Below are 12,643 nucleotides of genomic sequence, written 5' to 3' on the forward strand. Positions count from 1 at the left end.
GTGTCAGTCTGGGGTGATACAGGGGGAGGTGGTGCAGTCAGGAGTAATATAGGGGGAGAGGTGCTCAGTCATGGTTATATAGTGGGAGGTGGTGTAGTTAGTAGTGAAACAATGGGAGGTGGCGCAGTCAGGGGTGATAGAGGGGGAGAGGAGCTCAGTCAGAGTGATAGAAGGGGTGGTGGTGCAGACAGGGGGTGGTTCAGCACTGGTAATAAAGTGGGAGGTGGCGTAGTTCGGGGTGATACAGGGAGAGGTGGCTCAGTCAGGGTGATACAGGGGGAGGGGGCTCATTCAGGGGTGTTGAGAGGGAAATGGTGCAGTAAGGAGTGATATAGGGGGAAATATCTCAGTCAGGGGTGATACAAGGGACTGGGTGAAGTCAGGGGTGATATACGGGAAGGAGGTTCAGTCAGGGGTGATATAGAGGGAGGGAGTGCAGTCAGGTGTATAAGGAGAAAAAGAGAAATGAGGGAATGCGGCCCTCATTCATCTCTAAGTAACTTAGTTCCTCCCCCTCTATCACGCCAGACTAAAGGCCCTTATTCACAGGGAGTCATCAATCTATCCTCTGCTGTTTACACTGTGGGGGAGCACGCATTATGGATGACAGCACAGTTCATTACCTGAGCTGTGCTGTACAGCTGGGGACAAGAGGACATAAACAAAACTAACACTGATTGGCTGCGTTGCGGCCAGTGTCAGCCTTATCAAGATCTGCAGCACTCTCCCTGCTTATTCAATGCAGGGAAGAGCTGGGACATAAAAAGTCATCAGGGTGCAACAGAGCTCTTGTTACTTACAAATAGTGAGCCGCAGAGTGCAGCAGGCGAGCGTGTCAGCAGTTACATAGTTACATAGTTAGTAAGGCCGAAAAAAGACATTTGTCCATCCAGTTCAGACTATATTCCATCATAATAAATCCCCAGATCTACGTCCTTCTACAGAACCTAATAATTGTATGATACAATATTGTTCTGCTCCAGGAAGACATCCAGGCCTCTCTTGAACCCCTCGACTGAGTTCGCCATCACCACCTCCTCAGGCAAGCAATTCCAGATTCTCACTGCCCTAACAGTAAAGAATCCTCTTCTATATTGGTGGAAAAACCTTCTCTCCTCCAGACACAAAGAATGCCCCCTTGTGCCCATCACCTTCCTTGGTATAAACAGATCGTCAGCAAGATATTTGTATTGTCCCCTTATATACTTATACATGGTTATTAGATCGCCACTCAGTCGTCTTTTTTCTAAACTAAATAATCCTAATTTCGCTAATCTATCTGGGTATTGTAGTTCTCCCATCCCCTTTATTAATTTTGTTGCCCTCCTTTGTACTCTCTCTAGTTCCATTATATCCTTCTTGAGCACCGGGGCCCAAAACTGGACACAGTACTCCATGTGCGGTCTAACTAGGGATTTGTACAGAGGCAGTATAATGCTCTCATCATGCGTACGCAGACCTCTTTTAATGCACCCCATGATCCTGTTTGCCTTGGCAGCTGCTGCCTGGCACTGGCTGCTCCAGGTAAGTTTATCATTTACTAGGATCCCCAAGTCCTTCTCCCTGTCAGATTTACCCAGTGGTTTCCCGTTCAGTGTGTAATGGTGATATTGATTCCTTCTTACATTTATCATTGTTAAACCTCATCTGCCACCTTTCAGCCCAAGTTTCCAACTTATCCAGATCCATCTGTAGCAGAATACTATCTTCTCTTGTATTAACTGCTTTACATAGTTTTGTATCATCTGCAAATATCAATATTTTACTGTGTAAACCTTCTACCAGATCATTAATGAATATGTTGAAGAGAACAGGTCCCAATACCGACCCCTGCGGTACCCCACTGGTCACAGCGACCCAGTTAGAGACTATACCATTTATACCCACCCTCTGCTTTCTATCACTAAGCCAGTTACTAACCCATTTACACACATTTTCCCCCAGACCAAGCATTCTCATTTTGTGTACCAACCTCTTGTGCGGCACGGTATCAAATGCTTTGGAAAAATCGAGATATACCACGTCCAATGACTCACCGTGGTCCAGCCTATAGCTTACCTCTTCATAAAAACTGATTAGATTGGTTTGACAGGAGCGATTTCTCATAAACCCATGCTGATATGAAGTTAAACAGTTATTCTCATTGAGATAATCCCGAATAACATCCTTCAGAAACCCTTCAAATATTTTACCAACAGTAGAGGTTAGACTTACTGGCCTATAATTTCCAGGTTCACTTTTAGAGCCCTTTTTGAATATTGGCACCACATTTGCTATGCGCCAGTCCTGCGGAACAGACCCCGTCGCTATAGAGTCCCTAAAAATAAGAAATAATGGTTTATCTATTACATTACTTAGTTCTCTTAGTACTCGTGGGTGTATGCCATCCGGACCCGGAGATTTATCTATTTTAATCTCATTTAGCTGGTTTCGCACCTCTTCTTGGGTTAGATTGGTGACCCTTAATATAGGGTTTTCATTGTTTCTTGGGATTTCAACTAGCATTTCATTTTCCACCGTGAATACCGTGGAGAAGAAGGTGTTTAATATGTTAGCTTTTTCCTCGTCATCTACAACCATTCTTTCCTCACTATTTTTTAAGGGGCCTACATTTTCAGTTTTTATTCTTTTACTATTGATATAGTTGAAGAACAGTTTGGGATTAGTTTTACACTCCTTAGCAATGTGCTTCTCTGTTTCCTTTTTGGCAGCTTTAGTTTTTTAGATAAAGTATTTTTCTCCCTATAGTTTTTTAGAGCTTCAATGGTGCCATCCTGCTTTAGTAGTGCAAATGCTTTCTTTTTACTGTTAATTGCCTGTCTTACTTCTTTGTTTAGCCACATTGGGTTTTTCCTATTTCTATTCCTTTTATTCCCACAAGGTATAAACTGCTTACAGTGCCTATTTAGGATGTTCTTAAACATTTTCCATTTATTATCTGTATTCTTATTTCTGAGGATATTGTCCCAGTCTTCCAGATTAAGGGCATCTCTAGGCTGGTCAAACTTTGCCTTCCTAAAGTTCAGTGTTTTTGTGACTCCCTGACAAGTCCCCCTAGTGAAAGACAGGTGAAACTGTACAATATTGTGGTCGCTATTTCCTAGATGCCCGACCACCTGCAGGTTGTTATTCTGTCAGGTCTATTAGATAGTATTAGGTCTAAAAGTGCTGCTCCTCTGGTTGGATTCTGCACCAATTGTGAAAGATAATTTTTCTTGGTTATTAGCAGAAACCTGTTGCCTTTATGGGTTTCACAGGTTTCTGTTTCCCAGTTAATATCCGGGTAGTTAAGGTCCCCCATAACCAGGACCTCATTATGGGTTGCAGCTTCATCTATCTGCTTTAGAAGTAGACTTTCCTTGATTTCTGTTATATTTGGGGGTTTGTAACAGACCCCAATGAGAATTTTGTTACCATTTTTCCCTCCATGAATTTCGACCCATAGGGACTCGACATCCTCATTCCCTTCGCTAATATCCTCCCTTAAAGTGGACTTTAGACAAGACTTTACATAGAGACAAACCCCTCCTCCTCTCTGATTTTTACGATCCTTTCTAAACAGACTGTAACCCTGTAAGTTAACTGCCCAGTCATAGCTTTCATCTAACCATGTCTCGGTTATTCCCACTATGTCAAAGTTACCTGTAGATATTTCTGCTTCTAGTTCTTCCATCTTGTTTGTCAGGCTTCTGGCATTTGCGAGCATGCAGTTTAGAGGATTTTGTTTTGTTCCAATCTCCTCGCTGTGGATTGTTTTAGAAATGTTCTTACCTCCCTTCTGAGTATGTTTTCCTGGGTCTTCTTTGTTCGAGTCTAATGTTTTTCTTCCCGTCCCCTCTACTTCTAGTTTAATGCCCTCCTGATGAGTGTAGCGAGTCTTCTGGCGAATGTGTGTTTCCCAGGTTTGTTGAGGTGTAGTCCGTCTCTGGCGAGGAGTCCATCGTACAAGTAATTCACACCGTGGTCCAGGAATCCGAATCCTTGTTGTCTGAACCATCGTCTTAGCCAGTTGTTCGCATCAAGGATCCTGTTCCATCTCCTGGTGCCATGCCCGTCTACTGGAAGGATAGAAGAAAAAACTACCTGTGCATCCAGTTCCTTTACTTTCTTCCCCAACTCTTCAAAGTCCTTGCAGATTGTCGGTAGGTCCTTCCTTGCTGTGTCATTGGTGCCAACATGTATCAGCAGAAATGGGTGGACGTCCTTGGAGCTGAAGAGCTTTGGTATCCTATCGGTCACATCCTTGATCATCGCACCTGGAAGGCAGCATACTTCTCTTGCGGTTATGTCCGGTCTGCAGATGGCTGCTTCTGTGCCTCTCAGTAGTGAGTCTCCCACCACCACCACTCTTCGTTGCTTCTTGGCTGTACTTTTTGCTGTCACTTGTTGCTGTGTGCCCTTTTCTTTTTTGCTTGCTGGTATTGCTTCATCCTTAGGTGTGCCATCTTCATCCTCTACAAAGATTTGATATCGGTTCTTCAGTTGTGTGGTTGGTGATTTCTCCATGGTCTTCTTGCTTCTTTTGGTCACATGCTTCCACTCATCTGCTTTTGGAGGTTCTCTGACACTATTTTCACCTTCTGTGACAAGTAGAGATGCTTCTGTTCTGTCTAGGAAGTCTTCATTCTCTTTGATGAGTTTCAAAGTTGCTATTCTTTCTTCCAGACCCCGAACCTTTTCTTCTAAAAGGCCACTAGTCTACACTTCTGACAGGTGAAATTGGATTCTTCTTCTGGTCGATCTGTGAACATGTAGCACATGCTGCAGCTCACCATGTAGGTTGTCACACCTGCCATGTTGCTCCTAGATCCTGCTGACTTGCTGTGTGTTTTCCTTCTTGTGTAATCTACTCAGCCAAGCTTTCTTGCAATAATGTCCTACAGGCAAAAATTCGTGGTTTGGCGATGCTTTCCAAGCAGCTGGTCCCGGCTGTACCCAACGATCTTCTTGCTGAGGGAGACTCTTTGCTTTTCCCAGAAGGCACCTGGAATATGCAAATTATCCTCCTCAAGCTTGAATCCCTGGTTTCAGTGTTATCAGTGACAAGAGCACTGCTATCTGACTAGCTCTGGGAGGAGCTGAGTAGTGATGGGTCATTCGCAAACGATCCGGTACAAAGAGCCCGCTCCCAGTGGTAAACAATGTGAGCCGGCACCCCAGTGAGAGCTTCTTTGAATGGTTCTCACTGGGCATAAAATCCTGGTGTTCAGAAGACAACTCCACCCACCTGAACAAACACCACCCACTTATCAATTTAATTGGTTACTAGAAAGTGGGTGGTGTTTCTGTCGCAGGTGGGCGGGGTTTCTGATGCATTACGTCATCATAACATATTTAATAGGGATCCATTTAGTATCCAAAAAGAGATGTCTTTTTCGGTGAGCGGAGCCAAAAGAGCCAGATCACCAAAAATAGCTGGACTGCCCATCACTAGAGCAGCGAGTAGTGGTGATGTGCATGCTGGAAGGATGTCCTGCTTGGGGCTCTTCTCAGAGTTAGGCTACGGTCACACTATCAGTATTTGGTCAGTATTTTACATCAGTATTTGTAAGCCAAAACCAGGAGTGGGTGATAAATGCAGAAGTAGTGCATATGTTTCTATTATTCTTTTCCTCTAATTGTTCCACTCCTGGTTTTGGCTTACAAATACTGACCACATACTGATAGTGTGACCGTAGCCTTAGTCAGAGAGCAGCGCGCATGTCACTGATGACACTGCTGACTCGCTCACCTGCTGCAAACTGCAGCTCACTATTTGTAAGTAACAGAGCACTCTAGCATTCTAATGACTTTTTATGTCACCGCTGCTCCCAGTTAGACAACCAGGGAGAGTGGTTGGTATGTATATTGCTGGCACATGTGACTTATGGTATTTTCACTGTGCCAACAGATGTCAATGCCTGGGACAAACGGAGAATCCTTCGGTCCTCCGGTGGGCCAGTCCGACCCTGCTCATGAGTATTTAGCAATGACAGCCAGTGCACAAGCCTGGCTTGGGAATGTTCACTTGGCACCTGTGATTTCATTTGCATAATTGTTAAAGGAACTCTGCATATTGTACCACTATAGTCAATCAAGAAAGTGCACTACAGATGATGATAGATTAATAGCGAGAATACTGCTGACATCCATTCCTTTCAAAAATTAGCTTATTATAAGATTATATTAAAAGGCTAAGCTGCATTTGGGCACCATGTTGGGTGTGTATTATGAGTGATTCACATGACTAGTGCATATAACATGCCCACAGGCTATTACTAGCCAAATGTTTGCCAAAACGGCGTACAATAGTTCCGAATATCGCAGATGACTAGCATATAATATGAGTATGAAAACTAAAAATATCTATCACGCAGTATCATCTATAATCAATGGGAGACTTTGCCATACCCATGTAATGATCAAAAATAATTGGGGCATAGCTAGCAAGTTACAAACAGACAGGCTAAATGTAATGCTCCACAAGCAGTGTTAAGCCTTCTAAAACTGTGGGGAATGTAAGGGTCACATTGTACAGTCTGGTACAGATTGAGATAAAAAATGTATGGAGGACAAAAACCACTAAGATACCATGGCAGACATATTGTCTCAATAATTAAAAAAAGAGATTTCCAAAAAGGTTATTTGTCTTCTCCAATTTGGACAACTCCTTTTTGGCAGCAAAAATAACACTCATGTATGGAGCTGTAATACATCGCTCTAAATAAGGACTTGGCTGGAACCATTTCATATAAGGCAATGCAATAATCAATATCTCTGGGGTTATAAAGTATTCTATGTCAGATTAGTAAGGAAGCTGAAAAGTAGAATGTAAGTCCACAAGGACAGAGTCCTCTCCCCTCTGTACCAGTCTGTCATTGTAAATTGCTATACCGTAAATTATATCTATAACTCTGTATGTAACCCCATTCTCATGTACAGCACCATGGAATTAATGGTGCTATATAAATAAATAATAATAACAAAAAGTTCCTATTCGCGCCATGTCATTGTGAGTATCTGCTGAGCAGCTGGAACCAAATAAGTGAATTCCAAATCTACTGTCTCCATCTGCAGGCTGGCCGAGGGCAGACAATCTTTCTGTATTTTCACCTTATCAAATGAAATCTGACCTAAACGTTGTTGGGTTATTTTCTGTAGACAACGATCATAATTCATATGTCTCCACTAGATTGGATTACTGGAGACAAATATAGAGATTTATAAAATTGTAGTTACATGAGTGTAATTTTTATGGATCACATATGGGATATTTGTAATAGGAAAACCTAATTTATGAAGGAGAACGCATGTTCAAGGAAAATTTAAAGGTACCAGGCAAAACTGAAAGGATAACTAAAAATATAAGCATCTTTGGATATGATATGGATGAAAAGAAAATCTATGGGTCCATACACCACAGCGTAAATGCTCATATTGAGTGCTTCGGCTTTGCGGATTGAGTAATCAGTGGTAGACTCAGGACTATATTATGGGGCACTTATATCACACTATCATTTGTAATTATGATATGGATTTGTGGTTTTCAAGATTTAATAGAGTGGTCAACCCAGACTTCACACAAAATAAAGCAAAATTCAGACTTAAATACCGTATACGTAACATGAACCCTTGATGCTAAGTAGACTTTGCAAAATAAGAGCTAAGACTAGCCATTTTGAACCTGTAACTTTATTTGTCGTTATTTATCAGCAAAAAAGTACATTCAATCTACCAGTCTAGGAAATATCTACTTCTGTGTTAGCTTCTCTGCTCCCCTCTCCCATGTGGAGGGAGACACTATTTGAAAACTCTTTCCCTGTCTGATCATCGGTAGGAGAGCTCACATAGGAGTATGGATATTTGTGTCACAGCAGTAACTCGTGTGCCTCCTCAGCACCGCCCTACTCACCATGGTCACTGCTGGTGTTGAGCATTCCGATGCTGCAAGTATCGGGTATCGGCCAATACTTGCTGTATCGGAATTCCGATACCGGGATTCCGATACTCTTGTGGTATCGGGTATCGGAACAACATTAATGTTAAAATGTGTAAAATAGAGAATTAAAATAAAAAATATCGCTATACTCACCTGTCCGACGCAGCCGGGACCTCAGCGCAGGAACCGGCAGCGTTGTTTGTTTAAAATTCCCGCTTTTACATGGTTACGCGAAGTCCCGGCTTGTGATTGGTCAGGGCGGCCATGTTGCCGGGCCGCGGACCAATCACAGCAAGCCGTGACGAAAATACGTCACGGCTTGCTGTGATTGGTCCGCGTCCCGGCAACATGGCCGCCATTAACCAATCACAAGCCGTGACGTCACGGGAGGCTGGAAACGCGCTCATTTTAAAAAGGGCGCGTGTCCAGCCTCCCGTGACGTCACGGCTTGTGATTGGTTGCGTCGCGGTCAACCAATCACAAGCCGGGAGGCTGGACACGCGCCCATTTCAAAATGAGCGCGTCCAGCCTCCCGGCTTGTGATTGGTTGATCGCGGCGCAACCAATCACAAGCCGTGACGTCACGGGAGGCTGGACACGCGCCCATTTCAAAATGAGCGCGTCCAGCCTCCCGGCTTGTGATTGGTTGATCGCGGCGCAACCAATCACAAGCCGTGACGTCACGGGAGGCTGGACACGCGCCCATTTCAAAATGAGCGCGTCCAGCCTCCCGGCTTGTGATTGGTTGATCGCGGCGCAACCAATCACAAGCCGTGACGTCACGGGAGGCTGGACACGCGCCCATTTTAAAATGAGCGCGTGTCCAGCCTCCCGTGACGTCCCGGCTTGTGATTGGTCAGGGCGGCCATATTGCCGGGACGCGGACCAATCACAGCAAGCCGTGACGTAATTTCGTCACGGCTTGCTGTGATTGGTCCGCGTCCCGGCAACATGGCCGACCTGACCAATCACAAGCCGGGAATTCACGTAACCAAGTAATAGCGCGATTTTTAAACAAACAACGCTGCCGGTTCCCTCGCTGAAGTCCCGGCTGCGTCGGACAGGTGAGTATAGCGATATTTTTTATTTTAATTCTTTCTTTTACACATTTATATGGTTCCCAGGGCCTGAAGGAGAGTTTCCTCTCCTTCAGACCCTGGGAACCATCAGGAATACCGTCCGATACTTGAGTCCCATTGACTTGTATTGGTATCGGGTATCGGTATCGGATTGGATCCGATATTTTGCCGGTATCGGCCGATACTTTCCGATACCGATACTTTCAAGTATCGGACGGTATCGCTCAACACTAGTCACTGCGCGACATCTCTTCATGTCAGGTCAGCTCGCTGAGGTTTCCTTCTTGCAGTGCTCCTCTGCACTGCTGCTACAATATTGTGATTCCATTTGACTTTAGGGGGGCATGGTCGGTCTCTGCAAAAAATTAACCATGCTGTGTCCTGCAGAGATCTGACTCTGTGGCCTATTTCATGCTGCCTGATGTGACCACCTGAGCACGTTTTGTCTTTGCCCTCCTATACTGTGTACCTGTGCCTCTGACCCTATGTTCAGCTGCTGCAATGCCGGAGATGGCCCTGGGATGGTACCTGGTGACTACAAACAGCCAAGAGGCTCTGGCGAAAATCAGCCTCTGATTGCTGTCTTTTAGGCTAGTTTCACATTTGCGTTTAAATCCGCAGCGTTTAAAACACATCTGCAAGTGGTGGAAAAAACGGATATAAATGCGTACAAACGCGGCATTTATTAGATGCATGCGGTATCGCATGCGGTTAAAAAAACGCCGCATTTGTACATGTTTATATGCGTTTTTCCCTGCGTTTGTGTTTTTGGTGCGCATGATGTAAAATTTCACAAGAGAAAAATCTAGACAACCAGACACCACCAATGGGACTACAGAGGGCGTGTATTATGGAATCTCTATATATAGACCCTTGAACAGCTGAAATGTTCAGATTTTGCTCCTGTATGCTGTGTCATAATGGATCTTCGCATGGAGAGCTTTTATTTCAACCTGGATTTAAGCATCAAGCTGTTTCTTTCCTGTGCGTTTGCTTGGGAGCAAGACAGAAATCGCGAAAGATGGAGAAGGAGACAATGTAGGCGTTTTTGGAGACACCCCATTATCGAACTACGTGAGAGCCGTGGAGCCTATCACACGCTGTATGCCGAGCTTAATGCCAACCCGGAGAAATTTCATGAATATACAAGGATGTCGCAAGACTCGTTCCGGGATTTGCTTGCTCGTGTCCAAGGAGCCATACGGAGACAGGACACCCAGCTCCGTAGAGCAATTCCACCGGAGGAACGTCTGCTGGTTACATTAAGGTACGTTCCAAATCTAAAAAAATGACAGTCCAAATTTTGTGTTTTCTGACATGTATGTTTTGGGTATTTTCCTTTCTTTCTTTAGCGTAACAACACCATAAATAGAATAGTTTGTAATTTTTTGGGGGTTTCTTTTTCTTACAGATTTCTGGCAACCGGAGAGAGTTTATCATCCCTCCACTTCAAATACCGGCTTGGAATATCCACCCTGTCCGGAATAGTTGCGGACACCTGCCGGGCTTTGTGGAATGTACTCCGGGATGAGTTTATACCCCTACCCACCTTGGACATGTGGCTTAAAAATGCGGAAAAATTCTGGAGTGTGTGTGATTTCCCAAACTGTTTAGGAGCGATGGATGGAAAGCACATCCACATGATCAAACCTGCCAGAACAGGATCGGAGTATTTCAACTACAAAAAATATTTTTCTGTTGTGCTAATGGCAATAGCCGATGTGAACTGTCGCTTCACCGCCGTGGACATTGGAGCTTTTGGCCGTGGCAACGATTCCCAGACTTTCAAGAACTCGGATATGGGCCGCCGTGTGTATGGCAAAAATTTCAATTTCCCACCACCACAACCTCTCCCCAACACTCAAGGTCCACCGATGCCATTTGTTATGGTTGGGGATGAGGCCTTTCAGATGTGTGAAAACCTACTGAAGCCCTATTCCAGTCGGGACTTGAACCACACTAGAAGGATCTTTAACTACAGACTGACCAGGGCCCGAAGAACAGTAGAGTGTACCTTTGGCATTCTGGTCTCTAAATGGCGAATTCTTGCATCAGCCATAAATCTAAAAGTGGAAACAGTCGACGAGGTGGTCAAAGCCTGTGTGGTTCTACACAATTATATAATGGCTAAGGAGCAACCCAACATTGAACTGGATGAACCAGCTGCACACTCACTGCCCGATTTCCAGCATCACCCACTGCGGTCAACTGCAGCAGTTGGTCACATGCGGGACCAATTTGCTGCCTTTTTTGATTCAGATATTGGACGTGTGTCATGGCAGGACAATGTTGTGTAAATGTCCTGTTGTAATTCGATCTGTACCAGTAATTTTCTGCAATGATAATTATATTTTTCATTAATAGACTTTATTTTTGGTTGTGTTGACCGTGTCTCCTATGTATTTCCTCTACAAACCAAGGCTGTCCTAAAACTAGCAGTATTTGGTCTGTATTTAATATCAGTATTTGTAATCCAAAACCAGGAGTGGGTGATAGAGGCAGAGGTGATAGTTATTATATTAATATCAGAATTTACTTCTAATTGTTCCACTCCTTGTTTTGGCTTACAAATACTGATATAAAACACTGGCCACATACTGCTAGTGTTATGGCAGCCATGTTGCTTTATTTAAGCTTGTTGATGTCATTGCGTCCTGATTCTGTTCTGCTTTATCCATCGGACACAGACTGAAGAGACAATGACTGTCACACTAAAGAGATCTATCCTATACATAGAGCAACTCGACACAGACGGCGACAACCGTGGCACACGCTGCAAACACGTTTCCTGCAGCGGTGCTCCAGGTGCGCCGAACGTCTGTGGAGAAAATCTAATCTACCCGAAGATTTCATCCATTATAAGTTCATGCTAAAAACATACTACTCTGCCCTTCACCTCTCCAAACAAACCTATTTCAACACCCTCATCACCTCACTGTCCAATAACCCTAAACGTCTCTTTGACACTTTCCAGTCCCTACTCAACCCAAGAGAGCAGGCCCCAGCCACAGATCTCCACGCTGACGATCTGGCCAATTACTTCAAAGAAAAAATTGACCACATTCGACAGGACATCATCTCCCAATCTCTTCATACCATGCACTGTCCTCCCACCCCACTGCATCTAGTTCACTCTCTGACTTTGAACCAGTTACAGAAGAAGAAGTAAGCAGGCTCCTTGCATCTTCTCGCCCGACCACTTGCACCAGTGACCCCATTCCGTCACATCTCCTCCAGTCCCTTTCCCCGGCTGTCACCTCTCACATAACAAAAATATTCAACCTTTCCCTCACTTCCGGTATTTTTCCCTCCTCATTTAAGCATGCCATCATACATCCATTACTTAAAAAACCCTCCCTCGACCAAAACTGTGCCGCTAATTATAGACCTGTCTCTAATCTTCCCTTCATCTCTAAACTCCTGGAATGCCTGGTCCACTCCCGTCTTACCCGCTATCTCTCAGATAACTCTCTTCTCGACCCTCTTCAATCTGGCTTCCGCTCTTTACACTCTACTGAAACTGCCCTCACTAAAGTCTCTAATGACCTACTAACAGCTAAATCTAATGGTCACTACTCCATGCTAATTCTCTTGGATCTTTCCACAGCATTCGACACTGTGGATCATCAGCTCCTCCTCACTATGC

At 44.4% G+C, this 12,643-nt stretch overlaps 1 protein-coding gene across 2 annotated transcripts in view; it reads right to left on the reverse strand.

The window, feature by feature from the left end:
- ST8SIA2 (ST8 alpha-N-acetyl-neuraminide alpha-2,8-sialyltransferase 2) overlaps positions 1–12,643 on the reverse strand; it is a 481,748-nt gene that overhangs the window by 184,468 nt on the left and 284,637 nt on the right. The window lies entirely within an intron of this gene.

This window comes from Ranitomeya variabilis, chromosome 5 (assembly GCF_051348905.1).
Source record: "Ranitomeya variabilis isolate aRanVar5 chromosome 5, aRanVar5.hap1, whole genome shotgun sequence".
In the NCBI taxonomy this organism is placed as follows: Eukaryota; Metazoa; Chordata; class Amphibia; order Anura; family Dendrobatidae; genus Ranitomeya; species Ranitomeya variabilis.